General features: G+C 49.6%; 1 long non-coding RNA gene across 1 annotated transcript; it reads right to left on the reverse strand.

Annotated features, from left to right (window-relative positions):
• Positions 1 to 1,023: 1,023 nt before the first annotated feature.
• LOC141967812 (uncharacterized) lies at positions 1,024 to 8,172 on the reverse strand. The gene is made up of 2 exons (XR_012634762.1): positions 6,842 to 8,172; positions 1,024 to 4,457 (listed from the first exon to the last, which is right to left on the reverse strand). It is a non-coding gene; the product is annotated as an uncharacterized LOC141967812 (long non-coding RNA).
• Positions 8,173 to 16,509: the final 8,337 nt, after the last annotated feature.

Below are 16,509 nucleotides of genomic sequence, written 5' to 3' on the forward strand. Positions count from 1 at the left end.
TGCACCGAAAAGCAGCCTCTGAAGTGGATTTAATTAATCCCGGTGCTAGAAAAAAAGGAGGAGGAGATGCAAATGCTGTCATGTCCTGGCATTCACCCTGGTTTGGTTTGGTGCAGGCAGCACTGAGCTGCAGCTTAAGGGGAACCCCCCCCACCCAAGGGTGCTCCTGAGGAACGTGGGTGCCACTGAAATCTGCAGCACATTTTTTCCCCTTATAGCAGAACAATTCCTGGGATCAATTTAAAATTTGTGCTTTGTTTTCTTTTTCAATTTTTGCAGGGCTTTTATTGCTGTGACAGAGATACCAGGGTGGAACATCTGATCACTGGAACAAACACATCCCAAAATAAAGGGCTTGAACATCCTGTTTTTAAAGCTGGTCTTGCAAAGTGTTCAAAAGCTTTTCTATTTAGCTAGCATTTCAGTGTCCATAAATGGCTTAAACTTTTCCCAGCTATTGTTAGTGGCAGTATCTATAACTCAGTGGCTGTGAAGAATAAATAAATAGATGGAGTAAAACACAATGGCTCAGCTACATTCCCTGGTGTTATGATGGGAAAAGCTACAAGGCCCAGGAGCTCCTGTAGTTATTTTAGGGAGAACAGGTTGCAAACAAGCCAGGAAAACTCCTTGTACTCTAGGACTTTATCCTTCTGGGACATATCCTGGAATGGATGGGATGCAAGACTGGGGGAGTGTAGCGTCTTCACAGCTTCAGTGACGTGTTCTGAGCGCCTGGGTCAGAACACTGGTCCCCGCTGAAATTGCTGGAAAAAAGGTCCAGTGCTGTGCTGGAGCGAGCATCCCTCTGGGTTGCCGGGTCAGGATGTTCGCAGCATCTTGCTGACGGCAGGATCAAAGCAGTTTTTACAGCCTTACCAGACTGAGGGGCTCCCCACGGGCATCCCTGCCCGGAGCTCACAGGAATTGCTCTGCCTTTTGAGGTGCTCCACCTGGAGCCGTGCTGGAGAAGAACAATTTATCCATGCTTTCGCCTGAGGTTCCTTAAACAAGTAGCACACACACGTTTTAAAAATGGTTTTATTAGACTCTTTGAGTTGATTTCTAGAGACCCAACCTCAGAATAAATCCACGTACTCTCAAAAGCCCTGTTAACATCTGCAGCATGGGGCCAAGACTCCGTTTTGCCCCCCCAAAGGGAATCATCCTTGTGGCAACGAGCCCTGAGCTGGTGTGGGGTTGGATCAGAATTCGGGGTCAGCGCAGAAACCCCGACGGTCTCACTCCTGCCTGTGCTGGGAGCCGTCGAGGCCCACTCGTGTTATGGCTGATAGAGAGGAGGAGGTTGGCTCCCGACGCTGTCCCAGACAGTGGAGCTATCAGCTCCTGTCCTCACCCGCCAGGAAAGGAAGACTTGCTGTGAAATGTTCTGCTTTGCAGCACTTTGCCTTTGATTAATGAAGAGCAGCCGGAGAAGGGAACTGGCCCTGTGCCATCATGTACCGGAGAATTACATCTTCCTTGGCCGGATGATGGGTTCCTTCTGCTTTTGAGAGAAAGAAGCCCTGTGGCCACGTCAGCCACTGCCCGTGGGCTTCTGCGTGGAGAGAGTGCCACTTGCTGTCGGGCTGCGGAGGCAAGACGTGCTCCGGCCGCACGCTGAGCTGTGCTTAGTGTGGTACCCATCCTGCTGCCATCAGGAGGAAGCCCCAGAAGGTAAATGCTCATTTACGCAGCATACGGTCCCTCTATACTGAGCAGTCAGTGACACAGAGTCACGTGTGGATTCTGCTGGGTTTTACTGACTGTGAAAGTGGGGAATAGTCCAAACGTACCATAAAAGATCAGGGTCAGGCTCTTCGTTACTGCGGTGGGTTAGGAGCACTTCCAGGGGGAGGCATGTGTTGGGCTGGTAACAAGCTCTCCTTTGGCGCAGGCAGAGCGTTGAATGGGTGTGAGAACTGGAGGCTGAAGGCAGCAGATGGAAGAGGTGAAAAGGAGGGTGTTTGCAGCTGGGGGTACCGGGGTGCCCGAGGCAGTGCATGCAGGAGGATGCTGCCAGGCTCTGCACTGTGTGGTGGGTCCCAGCCCGCCCTGGAGGTACAGGAGCTGGAGGCTGTAGGGACGGGAGAGGATGGCAAACCCCTCCTAACCTCACGGGAGGGGTTGAAGTGGACATTGAAGGATCCTAGCAGCAGTTTTCAGGTGATGCTGTGCATAAGACTGCCTGAACGCCAGCTGGTGGGGGTGGGTCTCGTGGACTGTTTTTCAGTCTCACCCAAGCCCTTCTGCCACCCAGATCACATGTGGCGATGCTGTGCTGAGGCCAAATATGACATGACAGGAGCCAAACCATGACAGATGACAGGAGCTCAGGGAGCTGCAAAGGTGGAGAGTTAAAAGGCACTTGGGACTTGTTGTCCAAGCAGATTTATGGGGTGTTGCTTTAGCCTCACCCTCTATCTTTACTGTGGGGCACAAGTGGCCTCAAAATTGGTCCATTTGTTTCTTGTGGCTTCTGATGTTGGTCTGGCAGCAGAAAGGCTGGAGCATTGGACCTTTGGCTGTGTTTTTTTCCAGTGGATTTGGGAAGCGAGTGACTAATGTCATGGTAAACAAACAGGGCCGGGCGTGCCACACTGCTCAGCATCCCGCTGCTGGCAGCATCCATGGTGGGATGGGCTGGTGGCCTGTTCTTCATTTGGGATCAGATTAAAATAACAACATGAGGAGCAAGCGAGGCACTGTTGGTGGGTCTCACTGCATTGCCACTTTCCTGGGCTGCAAAAATAATGGAATAGGGATGTGTCCCCAGCTCCCTCCTTAGCGGCCTCCTGAGCCACTGTCCCCCCTCGGATCCCAACTGATGCTGTGACACCCTCACTGCAAGGACTGGTTCCTTGCAAAGCGCAGCACAGAGAAGTTAAAATGTCTCATTCCAAAGGAAAAGACATGGTTCTGCTTTAGTCTGCTGCACGTGGAAGAGCCCTCCCTGGCTATTGCAGAAGGGCTCTTCTCTCCTGCAGTTAGTCATGCAAAAAAGATTTCAGGAGGGTCTGCTGGAGTCTCTCCCACTGTGTACGTTTGTACTGCAGTAATAGTCATTACTGGCTGCAGATTTTTCCATTATTGGGGATAAGATGTGCACGTGTTCAGGCCCCCTCCTCCTGTGTTCAGACCTTGGCTGGCCCTGCCCTTCCATGGTGTACGGAGCAGTCCGTGTGCTGGGGGCAGCGCAGGAACAAGGAGAGTCCGTAAAAATCTGTCCTAGCTCGATTACCAGCTTTCTCTTGGGAGAAAACATATCTCTGGTGCCTGAAAAAGCCCCTTTGTGACTTACGACTTCAGCAGAGTTCATCTGAGGGAAGTCCTTATGAAGGAAGTGATAAAGGCACTGCAGTTCTTCTACACGTGGTTTTTTTTTTTTTTTTTTTAGACCCGACTTCTAAAAAAATGCAGTGGGGTCCAAGGCAAACACTGGGCAGCAGTGGAGAGAGCAGCCTGGAGATGGGTTTTCATTCTTCACTAACAGGGGACAAAGCTGTGTGTGGGGTGCTGATAATTAGCAGGGCTTGAATTCTTGTGTTTCTGTGGAAAGTGGATGGTTGTCTTGGCACAAATGCCCCTGGCAGCGCTGGTGGGGCTGAGCTGGTGGGGGGGAGGCTGTAGAGATCACAGCACTGCAGGGCGATATGGTCACTAATTCTTCAGACCCACTGATAGGGGCAAGCTTTAACATCCCGATGTATGCCACAGATGAGACTAAGAGGAGGCAGGGAGGCTGGTGCATGAGCGTGAGGGGGAAAAAAAATCCCCCTTCTCCAAATGTTTGTCCTGGCTGCAGACATGGGAACTTCAGCATGAACACCTACAGGCAAGTCTCCAAGAAAATACCCCAGACTTCCAGCACCTGGGGAGGTGAAGAAGAGACAGAGAAGCTGCGATTTGCTCGTAGCTGGACGTGGCTGCAGGGTTCAACCCTGTACTTGTGGGAAAATTGAAGTCTGATATTTGTGGCTTCATCGGATCCAGACTTTGAGCATTCTAATTCACGCTAATAGCTACATAATGAAAAGAGACGAGCAAGAAGCTATCATGACAGCTTCATGAAGCTGGCTGGACACCTCGGATCGGCAGTCTAAATCCAGTCCCATCTTCCCCCTGCAGCAGATAACCTGAGCTGCTCATTACTGTTGTCCTACCTGAGGGCATAAGCCTAGGGAGGCAGAAAGCCCCAACCAGTCAAGCTTCTGCCTGGAGCTGTTTGCTTTGGATCATTTACTTATTTATTTCTTTTTACACCCATCTTCCAGCAGAATTAAGGACAGTAATGGCCAGAGCCCTGTAACACTGCTTGCAGAGTCTTAAAATGCTTTATGCTCATTGCAGTTCTCATACTTACAGCACCTTTGGGAAAAGAGGCAACATTCAAATGCCCATTTTACAGCACCACGCACTCAGCTCTGCTGAAAAATAAATCCTTGGTAGTGTCGGTTCTGGAGACAAAAATATGAATGTAAGTGAATTGTACACATACAATCTCATCGCAGGGAGTTCAGGAAGGTGCAATTATTCTTATTTTTATGCTCATATGTGATTTCGAGCGACTAATTGCTGAGAATTCCTCCCTCCTAATTGTCTGCAAAAGGAGTGATTTCAAAGCACAGTAACTGTGGCCACTGCCAACAGGAATAGGAGATGAAAGCAACTCCTATTACCTCCAAATGGCCCCACATGTGTTCCTTGTCTATAGCAACAGACACACTTTGTACCGGAATAATGCATCGACTGTATATTTAATCTTTCACCCAAGAATCTGAAATTGCTTCCCAATGAATGGTTAGCTGAAGGATCCCCACACAGCCCTGTGATTAGATAGGCAAGAAGTCATGGAAGTTGCAGAACAGCCCAGCTTTGTAGCACTGGGAGGGCAGAATGCAGGACTGTGAGTGTTCTCTGTGAGGAAATTATAGCTGGAGGAGCTGGGAAGGGACAAGTAGGTCAAGCCGGCTGTTTTGAAGATGTTTTGGACCCATTACAGTGATGCTACAGCCTCCTGCTCTGAGCTTGGTGCAGTCAGTAGCCAAACGAGGTAGTTTAAAGGCTGCTGGGTGGCTTTCTGTGGGGCTCAGCAGAGAAAAGAAACACCCTCAGAGAAATGGTCTCTAAAGGGAGGGTTGCAGTGCCATGTGGGGACAGGCAGCTGTGCTGGGACTACCAGCCCAACAGAAAATCAACTGCTAAGAAGGCTTTTCTGCTAAGATCTGGGGTAGCCCAAGAAATGGGGCTGCCGGTGGAAATGTTTGGGAGCCACCACTTCCAAGTCTGCAGGGAACACAGACGTCTTATGCCTCCTCTGGGTGTGGGCCACCTCCAGCTCTGCGGGACCAGCGGCATCATGATGGGGAGCACCCGCCGCAGGGTCCAGCGGTGCCATCTGGGGCTTTTGGAGACCTAATTCCCAAATACCAGCTTCCCTCCTGTGTTCACAGCCCCTGCCACTGAGCCAAGAGACCCAGAGATAACCAGTGCCGTGGGGCAGCACTCAGCATGAGTCCTGGCAGCAGCTGGATACGATGCTCTGAGCTTGTCTACCCCAAAAATTCTTGGCCGGGCTGTCACATTCAGCTCCAGGGGTGCACAGCACGATCCCCCTCCAGTGATGGGGAGACTCAGGGGTCTGCAGTGATCAAAGCACTTCACAAAGCAAAAAGCACAGGCAAAGCCTCCTCGTCCACGTTGTCCACTGGTGTTCTCAACCCCAGCCCAGCTGGGGCCGGTGCTGCGTCGCTGACCTGACCGGGCAGAGATGTCAAGGGAAGTAAATTTTTTCAGGTCTTTTTCACATTCTCAGCTTGCGACTGAGTTATCAACCATTGTTACCTTCACATCTCTGGCAGATCAAGAGAGGACCGCTGCATTAGTTCTGTGTCACCAAGGAGAGCTTAAATATTGTGATTAAAAAATTCCAGTCTCGCATAGTCTACTCAGACATGCAGGAGGAGACCTTTGCAATTAGATTCCCTGTGTGCCGGCGGGAGGGCAGAGGTTCCTCCTTTTTTTTTTTTCTTTTCCATGACTATATTCTTCTGTGATTTTAGAGCAGCAGGGAAAAAAAAAAAAAAAAAAAGCCTGTTTGATTTTTTTCATTATGCTAAGCCTGGTTTTACTTTCTGATTGCCAAAGCATGATAAATGGAACAGAGATTACCTAGAGATTTTCAAAGATTTGCTTTCAAATTTTATTTTTCCTGAGCCTCATTAAGCCTGCAGGTTTTATCTACACTTTGTTCTTACGGTAGAGTAGCGTTGCCATATATTAGTAACCATATTTTTTCATTTGAAATTAAAACCAGATAGAGGCTTCTCATGCTTTGCTTTCAAATCCTATTTTAAAAAATATTGATCATGTGTGTGTTGTTTTTCTTTTCCTCTGACCCTGCTGGCTCTGTAAAGGACAGTCACGAATGAAATGCTTTCAGTCCTGGATCTCTGTGCATTACTGGGTGCAGTTTTGTAGATTTAGCGACAGATTTTAGGAGGTATAATGTACAGATAAAAGAAAAATGTGGTTTCCAACAGAGAGACAGACAAGGAAAATAAGATTTAAAAGCAGAAGCTGTACAATTAGGAGGTACAGAGCAGCTCAGGCATGATAAGATAGCTGGTGATGTGCTTAGGCGCATCTTCTGGGACCTAAATGCTATTGACGGCTTTTGTCCTCCATGACTTTGGGAGAAATGGTCAAAAACCACCTCACGGCTGAGAGTCCCCAGGCACAGCCCATGTGCTGCTCTCTAGGAGAGGTCTGGAGGAGGGTGGCAGGGACCGGGCATGAGGACACGATGGGACAAACACACACAAAAACCACCCTAACATACCTGATGGTGGTTCTTCTGCCGGAGCCAGGAGAACTGAGCCACCTTCTGGGTTTTCCAGGTGTACATCTTCATCTTTCTGTGCTCATCTACGAGCCCCCAGAGGTCTTGGGGCAGCCGGAAGATGTGACAAAAAGCTCTCTTTGTGCCACCTATGTGGTGTGGGAAACAGTTTCCTCGTGTGCCTGGGGATGGTGTGACGGTGCAGGAGCTGGCTGTATCCTCCGAGGTCCAGGGGAAGGTGCTGGAAATACAAGGCCCGAGACAAGTTTTTCTGTTGATGCCTTGCCTTGTTATCATAGGCGTGGGAAACGTGGGTGCACAGAGTAGGGTGAGGACAGACCACCCTTAGGGTGAGGCATGCCAGGAGCACCACGACCTGGTGCCAAGGTGAAGCCCTTCATTGTGAGACCAGCCCAGACCCGTCTCCAAGACTCCAGGTGCTCCTCGTGACTTTCTCCTCCAGATGTGACCCCAGGAGCTTTGCTTGAACTGGAAAGCAGCTCATTTGGAAAGGTTTTCTGTAGTTCCTCCAAACCCACTCAACAAGCTCTAATAATAACTAACTGCCTTTCTATTTATAAATGAGAACAGCAGTGAGGAACTCGGCTCACGCGGCTGAGGCCACCGCAGCCCCACTGCTCCCACACCAGCCACGGCTCTCACCCGCTGCCATCGAGCTGGCCTGCCAGGGCCGCAGCAGCCCTGCCACTGTGCATGGGAAAGGGCCTTTCCCAGGGCTCTTGCCTTTGGGTACATGCACATTATATTTTTTTTTTTTCTTTGCTTGTTGACAAGGGAATATTTTCTTTTTACAAACAGAGCTTGTTTTTGTAGCAGCTCCTACCCCATTTTGTAAAACAAACATTTCCCAAGCGCTTGGTATTTCAGATGATGTTGTTGTTACTGGAACATCAGTGAGACTATCAGAAAACGTTTTTCTTAGTGAAGCCTGGGGATTTTGTGCTGCCTGTCTCCTAGCAGCCAGATGTGACAGAGAGGACCCATGGATCCTTTTGACCGAGCCAGCTGGATGTGGCCCGTGTGGGGGCTAAGTTGAAAAAGCATTTGGGTTTAGATTAACATGCAGTAGCCCAAGGCTAGCTCTTGCCCAGCCTGCAGGCAGGAGGGGAGCAGCACCTCCACTTCAGCTGTGTCAGCTCGAGCCCAGGCTCCAGTCAGGCTGAAGCTGCTTTTGCTGGCTCCAGTCTCACGGGAACTGGGTACCTGCAGCCAGTTCTGGTTCTACCCTCAGCGTTGCCTCTGCTCCCCTTCCCAACAGCTCTGGGCCCTGTACCTGCCCTTCTGGGGGAGGCTAGAAAGAGTTTTCCCTCTAATACTTCCTCTCACTATCCCCGTACATGCAGGATGCCAGATTTGATGAAAATGTGCTGAGCTGTTCTGACAAATCCTCTGTTCCTAAGTAGATAATAACCAGAAAATCTTCCTAAATAAATCCTGGTTTCAGATCTGTGCCCACACTTGTTATTTTTTTTGTACCAATTAACTGCTCCTTCTTGCCCTGAATTGGGGGCATCCTCGGCCCCTCAAAGTAGAAAGGGGGCACAGATTTATGGCTGCTGAAATCAACATGGGACTGAGTGGAGTTTTATGACCGTAAGAAACGAGAGATTGATTTGGCAGCATTAATGCACAAGCGACCAGAAACACTCTCCTGAGCTGAGCAGGGATTAGAGGTTGCAGATAGCTGTAATCCCAAACTGCAGCGGAAAGTGCTGGGATACGTTTTCAGCATGTGTGCAACGAAGCTGGCACATGGATCTGGCCTGGAGGAGAGAAAATGAATATATTAGAATAATACCTGTTTGCTTCTCCCCCTTCAGCACCAAGGTGATATACTGAGATGTTCCCCTGGCGAAGAGGAGTCTCGGGCTCCATCTGCCCCCCAAACTCAGACCCGGTCTGGCATTGCTGGCAAAATGGAACAAAAACTTCCTCAGGGAGGTTCATGACGGACACGTTGAAGAACATCCCTGCTAGTGGTGACCGCTGCATTCCTGTGGCCACCAGCCACATCCACGGCATCTGTGGTCCAGCTTTTCGACCTCCTCCTTCCATCTGCAAGTCCTGGGCCTGCGCCCGAGGGAGCTGCAGCAGGAGGCTCTCGCTCAGAAGAGAGGCAGCGGTGCCACCTTCAGCACAGAGCAGCCGGGCCTGGGGGCTGAGCCCCTCTCCCAGCAGCCAGGGGCTCTCCTTGGGAAGCCTTGGATGGATGCCTTGCACAGAAAAATTGGAAATATTCTGATGAAAGATTCTGCTGTTGTTCTAAGTATCCCCTAAGAAACGAGAAACTGAGAAGCTTTTTTTTTTTTTTTTTTTTTTTTTGAGTGGCATAGCATTACCTGATGAGTTTGCCTCAGATTCAGCCCAATCCTCTTCACCTCCTACATTTTTGCCTCTGCAGCCTGTGGTCCCATGTTGGGAGCATTTCTCCCTTGCTGATGCTCACGAACCACGGCCCTGGGACAGGGGCGTCACTGGCATCTCGGTAGCTGCCTGGGAAATTAATATATATACCAATATAACCAATATATAATTAACATATATACCAATATAAATTGGTCTTGCACCAACCTCTTCCAGGCTGTGCACGATTCAGTCCTTCACTGCCCTCATCGCTCATAAATGCTGTCTCTGACGCAGCCACCACACGGTGATAACACCAGAGGAGCCTCAGTCCTTGAGGGTTGGGGAAGTATCTGAGTGGAGAAGTGATCCTGAGCAGGCAGGTTGGGGTGCTCTGCCTGCCCGGAGCAACGCGCTGGGCCAGGCCCAAACCCTGGCGCATCATCTGAACAATATTAAAAGTTATTTTTTACGTAGCCCTTTCTCAGGCCCAGGTTCTTATGATCTCAGCAGGTATTTTGCTCCCCACCTTGCTCCAGGACTTTAGCTCACCCCCCAGGCCACCCACCCCCGGACTCACACCCATTTGTACGTGGCAGCACGGGGTGGGGGGGTCAGTCCCAAGGACACCCTCCCTGTCTCAGGCTGCAAAGTGTCAGCGAAGGGTGACCTCGATTCACAGGCAGAGAGGGTGAGGGGTGCCATGGGGTGGCATGGATGATGATGGTGAGGGACGGGGGGCACGGCTGGCCTTACCCCCCCTTGGCTGGCGCAGCACCTTAGGAGATCGGAGCAGGATAACTGGGTGGAAAAAAAAAAAAAAAAAAAAAAAAAATCCTGCAGCTGCACAGCTGCCTCTGCCTGATTGCTGGGAGAGACAAGAGTGTCCCGGGGGTGATTCGGAGCAGGGGACCCAGCCGTGCAGCTCTGCGGTGTCACCAGGAGGTGGCACAGCACGCATGGAGATGCTGAGGGGACGCGCAGCCTTGCGCCAAGGCGGGCGGGGACCGCGGAGCCACCGCGCAAAGGGGAGCGCACTGATTCATTAGGGCAGTTCCAGGAAAGAGAAGAAAAGCCTCGAATCTTCTTTCTCGGAAACCCATTGTGCAAAATCCTTTCACAGAAAAGAAGAAGGAAAAAAAAAAAAAAAGAAAAAAAGAGAGAGAGAGAAGAAAAAAAAAAAAAAAAAGGCACAAACCCCACATTTTATTTGGAGAGAAGGGAAAAAATGAGCACATTCCTCTGCCTTTGAAAACACGCAGCTGTCAGGACAGCCACTGTCTTGTGTCCCCGTGGCCTTTCCGCATGAGCTGACTCCTGTTCCTCTGCCTGGCGCCCTCATTCACTGCTCTAACAGCCCATCTGTCAGCGCATTCCGCAGGGAAACTTCAGTTATGGCTTTCATCATATTAACAGCAGCTCGCAGAGGTTTTTCCTGCAGAAGAAGACCCAGGAGGTCTCCGTGGCTGAGCCAGGACAGTTCATGACCCCCAAGCCTCCCCCCTGCAGGTCTTGATTTAGTCATTCCCAAGTGGCATCAAATGTATTTTCCCCAAAAGAAAGGTTTAGTCCCTCTTCTCCTGCGGGAGCAGTCTTTAGGCACCTGTGTCTGAGGTGATACAGCTGGAAGTGGCAAACTAGCACTTTTTTTCTAAACTTTGTCAATTTTCCCCTTTTAACAAAGGCAGAACAGTGATGTGGAAGGAAGAAATCAGCCATGACAAGCCAGAAGAAATATTTGCTTTCAAAGAAATGTTAATCCCCAGCTCTTCTGCTAGAAACATTTCATTTCAAGAAAATTATTGTCTATATTTCACCCGAATGGATGATTTTGAAATGAATTGCTATTGTTGGTAAACTGTATACCCTACCACTTAGCCCGTGCCCAGTTTGTAACCAAAAAAAAGGTGATTTCTTCCCAGAAAAGAGTTCCTTCCCTCCCAATTTTCCCTTCTTGTGTTTACATATCAAAAGTTAACTGAAATGACTTAATGGAGTCCTGAGAAAATAGGGACCAAGCACCTCCTCTGGCTGCTTGTTGGGGTCCTTTGGGCGCAGGAGCACAAGGACAGGGCAAGTGGCTGCTGCTCCTTCCCCAGATGCTCCCCGGCTCAGGGGTCCCCTAGGCTGGAGGGGCTTTGGCTGCTCCCCATTTTTCTTGCATGGATTTTTCCAGGTTCTTTATTAAGCCAGCTCAGCTTTTAATTTTCGCAACATCCTTGTGGATGCAGCTACCTTCACGTCATGGCAACCTCAGGCTGGGAGAGTCAGTGCAGGGCACCCCCGTGGAGGGGGTATGGGGGGGACACAGAGCTGCTACTCAGAGTCCCCATCTGTTTCCTCCTGTAACTGCTACAGCCAGTCTTCCAGGAAAGCCCCAGGACAGTAGATAGATGTTCTGCAAATGCAAGAAATCAGATGTAGATGTTGTGCAATCATCTGCTTACCGGAGCCCATTTCTCGCTTGTCAGTCCCTTGTGAGAGGCAATTACAAATCCTCATGTGAAATGCGGTATAGCCCTGCTACAGAACCTTGGCAGGAGTCTTCTGTCCTATCCCGAGAGGGAAAAAAGTACAGTGGTTTCAAGGCCAGTTTTTTTTCCAATAAAGGCCAAAAAAAAAAAAAATAAAAAAAAAAAAAATCTTGCTTCTTTTTGTTGTTGTTTCTTAATTCCTACTTAGCATCCTGAAAACCCTTTAGAGGATTTGAGTTTAGAACATGAAATGAATTTCTCACAGTGAGGCCAAAGAAAACCAAGGTGTGGGGGTGGAGGAAGATGTGGCCCATGCCAGCAGCCAGCGCCAGCAAGTAGAAATGCTCAGCTGCCTAAGCTGAGGCCGAGCACTGCCTCAAATCCTCTCACATCTTATGCACTTGCTTTAAAGTCAGATAATAAATGTTTGCTAGGACTGGGAACATAAGGAATATTTCCTGTGCAGACCTTGCCTCTTGTTCCCTCTGTGGATACAGTACTCTAAATAGCTGAAGAAATCCAAAAGAGATCTTTTACAACTCAATCCTGACTCCCCAGGGAGTTGCTGCTCTCAGTTACCTCCTCGGAGACCCGCTGAGCCTGATGTGTGGCTGTTGGAGGCTGGGATCCCACCAGGGTCTGGGGCAGATGATGGTGGGCAAAAATAGCTTCTTTCCTATGCCTGGATGGGAAGGAAGATGTCTTGGGTCATCTTGGCAGTTTTTGTGGTTGGAGGAGCTGGTGGCTGGGCTGGCTCCTGGCTCTCAAGGCTGTGGGACATGGCGCGAGAAGACTTGGAAAGAAGAAAGTTGGTCAAAGCGAGGGCTGGGCTGATGTGGCCACCTGCAAGAGAGCTGATTATTTCTAGGCATTGTAGGTTCCTATAGCTGCATGCATTTACCTGGGAGAGACGAGGTTACTGAGGGTAGTGACAATTCTTCCAGCAAACCCACGATATTTTACTGCCACAATGACGCAGAAGGACCCGCTCCAGCGTGTCCCAAATCCATGGGAAGGATTTGCCTTTGGCATCGGGGCTCCCACTGACATCCATCAACCGCCTCTGGCCCAACCCAAGCCCTTCCCAGGAACATTGATTACAGGGCTAGATGACTTCTGGTATTTTCAAACAGCCAAAATTCATTCTGAAAAAACATAAGACCCTGCAGGAGGGATGTATCCAGTCTCCATGCCAGTGGCACCCAAAGCACACAGGTATGTTTCTAACTCCGCTTCTGCACAGCCTTTGCCCTTCCTTACCTGTCCATAAATCGCCATCTGATGTCCGTGCCAGGATAAAGATGCACAGGGACAAACTGGACACCTCCATTTTGCCTAGAACATAAGTTCACGAACTTCTGTTATCATTCAAGCATGATCTAATTGAAACATCATGACTTGCACAATCATCTCCTTCTCTGTCTCCCTCTTCCACTCTTTTAAAAAACGTTTCCTGCTTTTTCCAGCTGGACAAGCCATCCTTCTGCCTGCTTTGAAGTAAATATTTTGTTGGGTTTGGCTGCTGTCACAACTACACATAGTCTTCTGCCTGATATTTTATCCATCTGCTGCTAAAGAGCATATTTTGAGCTGAGAGTCTCAAAAGGGTTTTGAGGTACTGAGTAGAATTAGGGAGTACCGATGCAAGAGAAAAATCTCCTCGGCTTTAACACACGTAGTAATTCAAGCTGAAATGCCTTAAAAAATTAAATACTCCGAGAGGTGCTCGTTACGACATGCTGGTACTCACGTGCTGCAAAGTGGAGAGCGTACGCTGGTTCACATTAGCTGAGGACCTGATACACCCTGTTCACCCCCCTCCACATGCGGAGATGTAATCCAACACTGATTTCCTCTTTTGTCTCAAGTGAATGGAAAAAGAGAATTGGCCTCCCGCACCATCGAGGTTGCCAACATCTGCCTTGCCTCATTTCTTCTGCTTGAAGAACATCTGGCTCTGCTCTGGGACAGCCATGTTTGGCCAGTTGTGTTGTACAGGAATGAGCTGTGCTCACTGTGACAAAGCCTCTCGCAGGTCTGCGGGCCGGAGCACGGCCTCTGCCCGCCTGGAGATGCTCTTGCTGCCCTCACGGTGTGGGACACCATGTGTTCATGGTGCCTTTCCTTCCAGAGCAGACACAAATAACTTTCTGTTTGATGCTGGTCCCATCTCCTGGGTTTTCTTCCCCTGTATTGAACTAAGGATGGGTTTTTTTCAGTCAAGATACAAGATCTGGAGGTGCCTGCCTGGGAGAAAGCATGTGTGGCCGTGGCACATGGAGGGGGGTTACAGGCGGGGCCGCGAGGAGCTGCATGGGGCTGGAGTACGTTGCCTTTACCCTGGGGTGTCTGTGGACAGGACACCATCCTGTAGGCCACTGCAGGCAGCGCTGCTACTATCTTCGTGCGGGACACCAGTCCTTTGCTTAACAGTGCTCAGCTTTACCCTCCTTTTCCAGAGAAGTTTGTCTCATAGTTACTTTGAAGCTTGCATCTCTTCATTTTGTGAAGTTCCTTGAAATTCTCAGAAATATCACTTGTTGTTATTGCTTATTTGCACTTAAGGGGAGTTGCTTAACTAGCATTTGAACTAGATGACCTTCCTAGCTCTGTCACAGCTGTGAAAGGACAAGGAGACCTGGAAAGCCCTGTCATTCCTCTCCAGACATTTTTTTTATCCCCAAAACCTTTCAGGGTGAAATGCTGTCCCCGAGCTCCCAAACCTTGAACACGCACATGCCTTGATCCCCTGGCCCCCAGAACTCAAAACCTACCATCAGGCACAGTTTTTTCACCTAACCTGAAAGACATGGGCTGCTCTTTGCTGTTGCTCCAGGATGCCTGGCTGGGGTTTGGTACTCAGGGAGGCGACTGGAGGTGAATGGCCCTTTGTGCTCTTTGTTGCTTTGCTGCATAAAGAGGGCATTATTCAATCTAATAAATAAGAAACTCTCTATTAATAAGACTAAGATATTGCGTGAGTTACTGCAGGGAACGTGCAGCATCTGCAGGAGGGAGCTGCCTCACCCACTTTATTTTGGGACGATGGACGCGTCCTGCAGCACGGCCAATGTGTTCTGGTTCAGGTTTATGAGCAGAGACACCGTGTGCATGGAGGGCTCATGCTGGAAAACAAGGAGAATAACCAAAATGTTAGGCCACTTCTGGAGCTGGTTTGGGTGCAAGAGCAGGGCGCTTCCCACCGGGCTCTTGTCAGCCCCCGCACTCAAAGAGCAGGTAGAGCGATTGCAGCTGCTGGGGGATGGTTTTCCCCTGCAGCCCTTCTGCTCAGGGCAGGGGAAAGGAGAGAGGCGGAGGCGACTTCTGAAGGGAATATTTAAGAAGCCAGTTCATTTCCAGGAAATCGCTCTCTTTTTTTTTTTTTTTTTTTTTTTTTTTTTCCCCCAACGGAAAAGCTAAGTCCTCGTGAACTTTTTAAGAACTTTTGTTCATTCCCTCTTGCCAGCTAAGCTCTGCTTTGTGCTGGTGACAGAACCCCTTTCTCCAAGCACTGGCCACGGGCCAGGACCTGGAAGTCTTGACTGTGTGCTGGCGATGCCACGAGCCCTGTCCCCCTCTCCTCCAGGCTGATGCAAAGCCCCAACTCCAACCAGCTCGCCATTGAGGGACTATCTGTGGGTCTTTTTCCTCCTTGTGCAGGGGATGAGGGAGTCAGCTCTGCTTTCTTCATCTTCCCCTGCAATGAAAAGCCCCAAATAACACAAAGGATAATCAAGCCTGTGGTAGAGAGGATGAAGGGGGTTGGTGGTAATCACTTAGAAGAAACAACTCTGCAAGTAGTGTTGGAAGGAATAGCCAAGGCAGGAGATGCTCTTCACCCCAGAGAAGGAAATGCAATTGCCACAAGATCTCACACCTTGGTCCTGCTCTCTCCTTTCTTCTCTTCCCTGTATCCCAGTGCACTCCTCTTCCCCTCTCCAGCTCCCAGAGATGCTCTCTGGGACAGGACGTGCTTGCCGGGGCTTTTATTACTGTTTGTGTCTTTACATCGTTCAAAGACCTCCAAAGGGACCTGGTTCCCTCACGCTGTGTGATAGAAAGAGATTTCCCAGTTAAAGAAGTGAGGGTCTGTGCATAAGAGCAGAGACACGGACAGCAGAGGAGAGGTATTTTGCAAGTCCCCTCAAACCAGCAGCCACCACAACAGTGGGACCCTTCTCACGAGCAGCATCTCCAGAGGCGCAAACCAAAAAATGCTGATGAAAACCCCCCCAACAGAAATGGATTATATAAACCGTCATTCTGTCAGGAGGCTCACGGCTTGAGTTCTCCCCCATCGCTATCCCCCAGGCACTAAATAAACCTCTTCCCTTTCACTGAGTTCCCATTTCCCAGAGCTGAGTGTATGAACAGGTGACCAAAATGTTCGGTGATTTCACTTACACATTTCCCAGGGGTGGGGAGTCGAAACAGAACTGTTGTGCAACCAGGAGGGAAATAATAATGATCTCTCTAAACATGTGTCCTCCGACTGCCAAAATATGTTTTGAAGCTGAGTGGGGAATGTACACAAGCAGCGATTGCAACACAGCCACCGCTGCACATTATATAAGGAGAATAGGACTTGGTGTTTTCTGCGAGAGTTTTAACCTTTGCAGGTGAGCTGGGCACAGGGATAACGTGTGCTTGAGTCATCCGGAGGAAAATCATAGACTAGTTTAGGTTTGGAGGGACTGTTAAAGGTCATCTAGTCCAACCCCCCTGCAACGAGCAGGGACCTCTCCAACTAGATCAGGTTGCCCAGAGCCCCGTCCAACCTGACCTTGAATGTTTCCAGCAATGGGATATCTACCACCTCTATGGGCCACA

This window comes from Athene noctua, chromosome 18, assembly GCF_965140245.1.
Source record: "Athene noctua chromosome 18, bAthNoc1.hap1.1, whole genome shotgun sequence".
NCBI classification, from domain to species: domain Eukaryota; kingdom Metazoa; phylum Chordata; class Aves; order Strigiformes; family Strigidae; genus Athene; species Athene noctua.